Consider the following 7,042-nt stretch of genomic DNA (forward strand, 5'->3'; position numbering starts at 1 on the left):
AAGGACAAAGAACTTTCATGAAAACAGCAGATGAATAAAGGAGAGTAATGTAAAATAGTGATCCCACTGGGGAAGTGTCTAGAGGTTTTGGTCAACAATAAAATTAAAACACATGAGACAAACCATACCAGGCACAGGAAAAGCATCAGCTAGAACGGACATTTTATTAGACACAGGATAACACAACCATGAAACACAAAGCCAAAGGATAGCAGGCATCAGAAATCTACTTCCATAAAACTTCAGAAACAAAGAAATTGTTTGGTAAAGAGGTTAATCTGTAAATCACTAATATAAGCATAGTATTGTTTGTAATATGCTTAGATGTAGAAAAAAATTACAGGGAGAGAAAAGAAGGGGACAGAATCATGGATACTGAATAAGAATCAAAAAGGAGGATTAAGAATATCTTCCAATGATCTTGCTGTTAAATAATGGTGGGGAGAGATTTGAGAGATAACCACATTGTAGCCAGACAGAGGAAATTTCAGTTTAGAATGGGGAAACAGTGACTTGCATTGATGAAGTTGCCCTACAGACAAGACAGAAGATGCTTCTAAACATGAATTACCATTTTCATTTCATTTTTTCTTTTAAATCTTTTTTTTTTTAATTTTCAGAACATCAATAGAAATTCACTCTGAGAACTGTTGACAAGGACTAGATTTAGAAATGGACTTAGAATCATAGAATCATAGAATGTTCAGGGTTGGAAGGGACCACCAGTGGTCATCTAGTCCAACCCCCCTGCAGTGAGCAGGGACACTGCTAACTAGATCAGGTTGCTCAGAGCCCCATCCAACCTGGCCTTGAATGTTCCCAGGGATGGGGCCTCCACTACCTCTCTGGGCAACCTCTTCCAGTGTTAGATCTTGGACATCCAGATTGCCTTTCATCACCTCTATTTTTAAGTCTGAGCTACTCAGCTGTCTCAAAAGCCAATAAAAGACAAACCAACAACACCACCATCAAGAACAGTCCAAAACCCAAGTAATTCTATGATAACTATCTTAATTTGGAACAAAGTGCCTTCAGGAGGAAGCTCAGACAGCTAGCTGAACAACTAACTTCACATGTCACCTCCAGACTGTAGCTCAGAAAACCAGCTTGGGAATTTATAGTTTAAAATAGTTAAAAGCAAAGTAAGATCTGAACAAAAAAAAAACTGTGGATGATGAGGAGAAAAGAGCAGCTGTGCATATGGCTCTTTTTGGTTCACGGCTTTGGAAGTAGGTGCCTGAATTCTAAGTCCTTTTTATCATACCTACATCTTTTACTGGATGTAGCCCAAGGTTTATTACACTCTCATGCACTAATCTGTACTAGTTTAAGATTTATTAAGACTAGGAAAAATCAGTACGATATGTTTGGGGAGGGAAGGGATCCATCTTGGTTCATGAAATGACGAGGTGAAAGAAAATGCTAATTAATCTTTCATGCCTTTATGTGTCTGTTTGAATACAGATCCTTATGAGCAAATGAGAAGGAAATTTGTTCTTTTTCTTTTTCCTGTCTATGAATGACATTATGGCAACACAGAAACAAATAGAAATTCTTACTAAGTTTTCTGCTATAGACACACACACACACATATATATAACAGAAAGTTAGCCCTTGAAAGAGTGTCTCCCTGTTTCTGTGAAGTGCTTCAGTGTTTTGTCTTTCTGGTTTTGTCCAGAGCAAACAGAAACATGCCTCCTTTATTTATTCCATGTTTAGGGTAACAAACAAATGGTGCAAGAAAGTTGCATCTTCTCCAGACATAGAGGAGAAGGTTGTTTTTTCCTGTGATAGGAATAATAACATTGCTCAATTAATAAGTTCTACGAATTACTTGTCAAGTACACAGCCAACTTTGCAAGTGAATGTCTCCCTTTCTTTAAACCTATTCAGAGAAAATCTGGATTTACTAAGCAATCAGCCACTTTCTGGTAGCGTGCAACAGGAAACAACAGCTGGCTAATTTAAAGTCAATGATAAAGCTACAAGATTTAGTACAAATCAACCAATATGGAGAATCTGTTACATAAAGCCCTGAAGCAGCAAATCCTTCTCTCTTTACTTCATTTGTAATCCTATCTAAAAGCTGATAGTTTCACAAATGGGACACAGGTGTTTGGGGAAACCAACTCTAGCAACTGAAATCTCTGTTTCCCTTCTTAATGTTAAAGAAGTCCAAGTCCCTTACAAAACTACAGCCCCCCACAGAAAACTCCCTATAACACAATTCTATTAGTAGCATGAAGAAATCTGCGTAGGTATTCCCAGGTGCAGCATTTCCTGTTGTTGAACTTCATAAGGCTCCCATCAGCCCATTTGTCTAGCCTGTTAAGGTCCCTCTGAATGTCAGCACAACTGCCTAGTGCATCATCTACTCTTGCCAGCCTTGTATTGTCTGCAAATCCACTGCAGGTGCATCGTACTCCATCATCTAAGTCATTAATGAAGAGGTTAAATTGTATTGTCCCCAGTATTGACATGATTTCCTATCATACTTCACAGAATCACAGAATCACAGAATGGCAAGGGTTGGAAGGGACCTTGGGAGATCACCTAGTCCAACCGTCCTGCTAAAGCAGGTTCACCTAGAACATGTTGCACAGGACATTGTCCAGGTGGGCTTTGAATATCTCCAGAGAAGGAGACTGCACAACCCCTTGCTGACTACTCCAAATCACCTTCTTATGCTTCATATACTTGGAAAAGGTTTCCAGAATTAGTCACTCTATTACCTTCCCAGGGACTGAAGTGAGTGGTTGACCAGCCTGCAATTCCTTGTATCCTCAGCATTTATGGGTGTCCTGTTACATACCATGGACTATTGTATGTCTATTGTGTTTACAAGTTCCCTGACCTGATACTCCTCCACCAAGTGTAGGTTTTCCTTAGTCCAGACTTTTGCTCTCAGTGGCCTTGGATTCCTGAACATCTGTCTTACCAGTAAAGGATGGGGCAGACGAGTCACTGAATTCCTTGGAATTTTCCATGTCCTTTGTCATCAAGTATCCTGCCCCATTAGTATCAGGCCTACATTTTCCCTAATCTTCTTCTTGCTGCTGGTATACGTATAGCAATCTTTCTTGTCACTCTCCACATCTCTCACCAGATTCAATCCCACCCAGGCTTTGGCTTTACTAACCCCACCCCTGCATTATTGGTCCATGCTTCTTACATTCATCCTTGACCTGTCTCTACTTCCACCTCTTGTATAGTTCCTTTTTATGTTAGACATTTTTCAGGACCTCCTTCTTCATTCACACAGGACTTCTGCTGCCTTGGCTTGCCTCCCTGTAAATTGCAGTGCTTGTACTTGGAGGAAGTTATCCTTAAAAATCAGCTCTCCTGAAGCCTTCTTTCATCCATCCATTACTGTGTCCCACGGGATTCTTCGGAGAAGATCCATATAGACCTCCTGCATAGTGGAAAAATAGAAGGTTACAGAATTGCCTAATAGTTGCTTCCCCAGAGATAAAGACTTAAAAACATTGCAGTTAGATTTTATGAACTAGGTATTGCATGTTGCCTTGCTTATTTGTCTTGTTGGTGGTTTTTTTCTCCATTTAATACAAATATCGCTTCTTAAACTAATTAATCTTTGAGACTGGGGAAAACTAGGTCACTGCGCAACTGAAATCTTATTTTAGTTTTCTCATGTTTCTGTGTGGAGGCTCTAATGAGTGTGTTAATAATAAATTCTTCACATTAAAACACAGTTCTTGTTGCCAGTCAAGTTCTGGCAGAAGAGTTGCATTATTATTTTTAATTATGTTTTTTAAGTATGATGATTGTCTTTCTGAAAAGAAAGCAACACCAACAATAAAAAAATGGGTATCCAAATACCCTAAAATGGTAATTCTTGGGCACATGTTTAGCATAAGACATGCATGATTGTTTATGAACTGTGAGAATATTCCCTGCTCCTAGATCATGACGCCACAGCAGATAGCCACTTATGGGGTAAGTAGCTCAAATGTTAAAACAATAACCCTGCCTCTTTTATCCACAGAGATGTCTCAAGGCCAAGGACCTGAAAAAAACTGCAGTGACTGCAAGAGCAGTGATAGTATAATATCAATGAACATGCCATTTCTCAACTCAAAGGAGATATTTGTTTAAAGAACAAAATGCTGTGTTGAACCTGAAGGGAAATTAAGTAGGATCAATGTCTCTATAGTAATGCATCTCTTCAGTTACAAAGACAGTATTCTACATGTAAAAGTAGTAGAAAAAAAAAGAAAAAAAAAAAGAGATTAAATTGTCTTTGGTTTTCCAGTCATTAAAAAAGGAATACTGGTACTGTCTAATCACACAATTTACAGTAAGAGTAAAATAGCATCATTAACTGTGTCCCTGATTTAGCAAAACTTTTGAGTATGTCCTTAATTTTAAGTGTGTACTTATGTTCCATTGACTGTGTAGGGACTGAGTCAAATACTGATAATTTAATTCCACGATTAAAGTAATTTTTTGATTCGTAACCTGTAAGAGTGCTGTGATATGAGGGTTAGAGTGGGCCAATTAAGTAAAAGTTTAAAGAGGTCACGTTTTGACAGATAGCCAGGGATTCCTTCCAGGTACATAACCTTAGGTAAATGGTGGTAAAAAATTTTGAGACTTGTGAAAGGCAAGAATCTATTTTGACTGCACAATGAATAAAGAGTATGTAAGGAAACAGTAAGGAAAAAGCTGTTGTTGTATTTCCATGGTCCACAAATTGATCTCTCCCACAGATCTATGCAAAGACATAAAAGAGACCTTTGGGCTTTAGCAGTTTTAGGACCATTTTTTTTCTTGAAATGCAAGGCTTTCTGTGTCACTTACTCCTCTTTCCTTATTTATTTTCTCAGCTGTTTCAATGTTCCCAACCCTAAAAAAAAGGCAAAGCAAAACAATTCCAAAACAAACAACACACCAAACAACACCACAACCAACCATCCATATACAAACAGAAAAACAGTTTAGGATCTGGGTGGTTGTACAAGGCAAAACACACAGAGCTTTTGCATTCATCTTGGGATGCCAGGCATGTTTAATGAAAGGTACAAGAACATCAGAAAGCTAACTGGACAGAACAAACACTTCTATTTCTCCTTTCTTCTTGCTATCACCACTGGAGGTTTTTATGTTCCAATGATGAGATGTTATGATGTCAACAGATGAAACAGGTATAAAAAAGGAAATGGTCCTAGAGAGTCACCTAACTCAAAATTGATGTTAATATTGTGCAGGGTGTCCATTACTTCACCCCAGCTTATACTAGCTAAGTTGCCACTGAAAAGAAGCAATGAAATATGAAAACTATATTAAAACTGCATTTGAAGGTAAGATAAGATGAACAAAAATGCATACTTAAGGGTGTTAGTGCAGAGAAAGAAGAGGTATGGGATGAGACTGAGCTTATTGCTAAGAGGGTTCCTGAAGAACTAGATAGGGGGTAGAGCAAGAGATGTATGAATAAAGCATGTGTGCTGAGGGAAAATAGCAACTCACAGGCTGAGGAAGTCTTCAGCTCTAATGGCTACAGAAGCAGGCATGCTATTGTATCTGTCATATTGGCACGAGAATGACAAATCTCACTCATTTGTTATTGAGCCCAAGCTCCATGGCAGAGCTTCAAAAGGACTTTTATGTAACTGCACATGGGGCACGGCAGAGAGAACAGAATCACAAGAAATACTTTAAGCAGTGAGCACACTGTAGAGCCCAAGCCACCAGGATCAGTGGCAGAATTATAGTCAGGCAATTACAGTTAATTTAACATGAAATTATTTTCAATTTCACATTCTTTTCATTTCTGTTGTTAAAGATATAAAAAAATTTCTGGAGTTTGAATGGCAGAGGAAGTTTCCTGCAACATAACAACAATAAGAGACTGCATATTGTATTGAAAGCATTCCTAAGTCAAGAAGGCTGATGGTTTGTTTTCCCTAAACTAAATCATCTTTTTTATAAGCCACTCCTTTTCAAATTCAAAACTTATCTGCATCAGTTTTCAAAGTTGGATAAAGAAAGGAAAAAGCCTGGTGCTTTAGTGAACTACATTCGTCATTCCTCATGAATGTTTTCTTTAACTATCTTCATGTACTTGGTGTGACTTTTTTTTTCCTTTCCATGATTCAAATAAGTTAGTAGAAAGGAAGAGTCTTTCTCAGAAATCCAGGAAAAAAAAAAAAAAGACAACACACTGAAATAAAATGACCTGACACAGATGCACCCTGGAACCAGAGTAGAGTATCCTACTGCCTGTCCTGTATGATTATGTCAACAGAAATCCTAATTAACACAATCTGCAGACTTGGTTTGTGGCTTTGATTATGTCAGGACCATCCTGCTTCTGGTTTCTATAGTCTAGATATTTTATCCACAGTGCTGCTGTTAATAAGCTGTATGTTGTGACCCTTATTCTGCCTTCACCCAAAAACTGTGATTACATTCTGACATTCTCAATCAGATAATCATATCTCTGAGCCCAGCTCCACTGGAATATAGTCTGCATTAACAAACTGTTTCTATATGTTTCTGACACAAAATTTATGTGCGGAAAGTTCTCCCGTGAAAAAACATTATCCTTTAAGAGATGGGAACACACAGTGCAAGTCCCTTTACTAAAGCAGTTTAGTACTGACCGTACCCTATAGTCACCAGAGACTTTGTTATTGATATCAGTTTTAAATGGTTACACTCAGATGCTATCACCATGGACAGGAACATGAAGTTCCAAAATAGGTCCTAAAGTTACCATTTAGTAAGACAGGAAAGGTAAAACTAAAAGGTAAACAAAAGCAAAAACCCATTTTGTCTAGAATTTGGAAGAAATCTGGCAATTAGAGACAGCATTAACAAAATAAAACAAAAAAAGCACCATCTTTGGAAGCATTAGTCCTTCTCCATTCCCTTTTGTTCAAGGGAAAGTTATTTCTTCCTAATTCCTACTTCCTGGATCCACTGATACTGCTTCCTGGATACAAGGTCTGAGTACCTCACGTGGGTACAGGCATAACTCTCTAGTACGTGTGGTTGCTATTCAAGCCTAGTCTTAGAA

The sequence above is a fragment of the Egretta garzetta genome, unplaced genomic scaffold, assembly GCF_000687185.1.
Source record: "Egretta garzetta isolate BGI_Z169 unplaced genomic scaffold, ASM68718v1 scaffold167, whole genome shotgun sequence".
Lineage (NCBI taxonomy): Eukaryota > Metazoa > Chordata > Aves > Pelecaniformes > Ardeidae > Egretta > Egretta garzetta.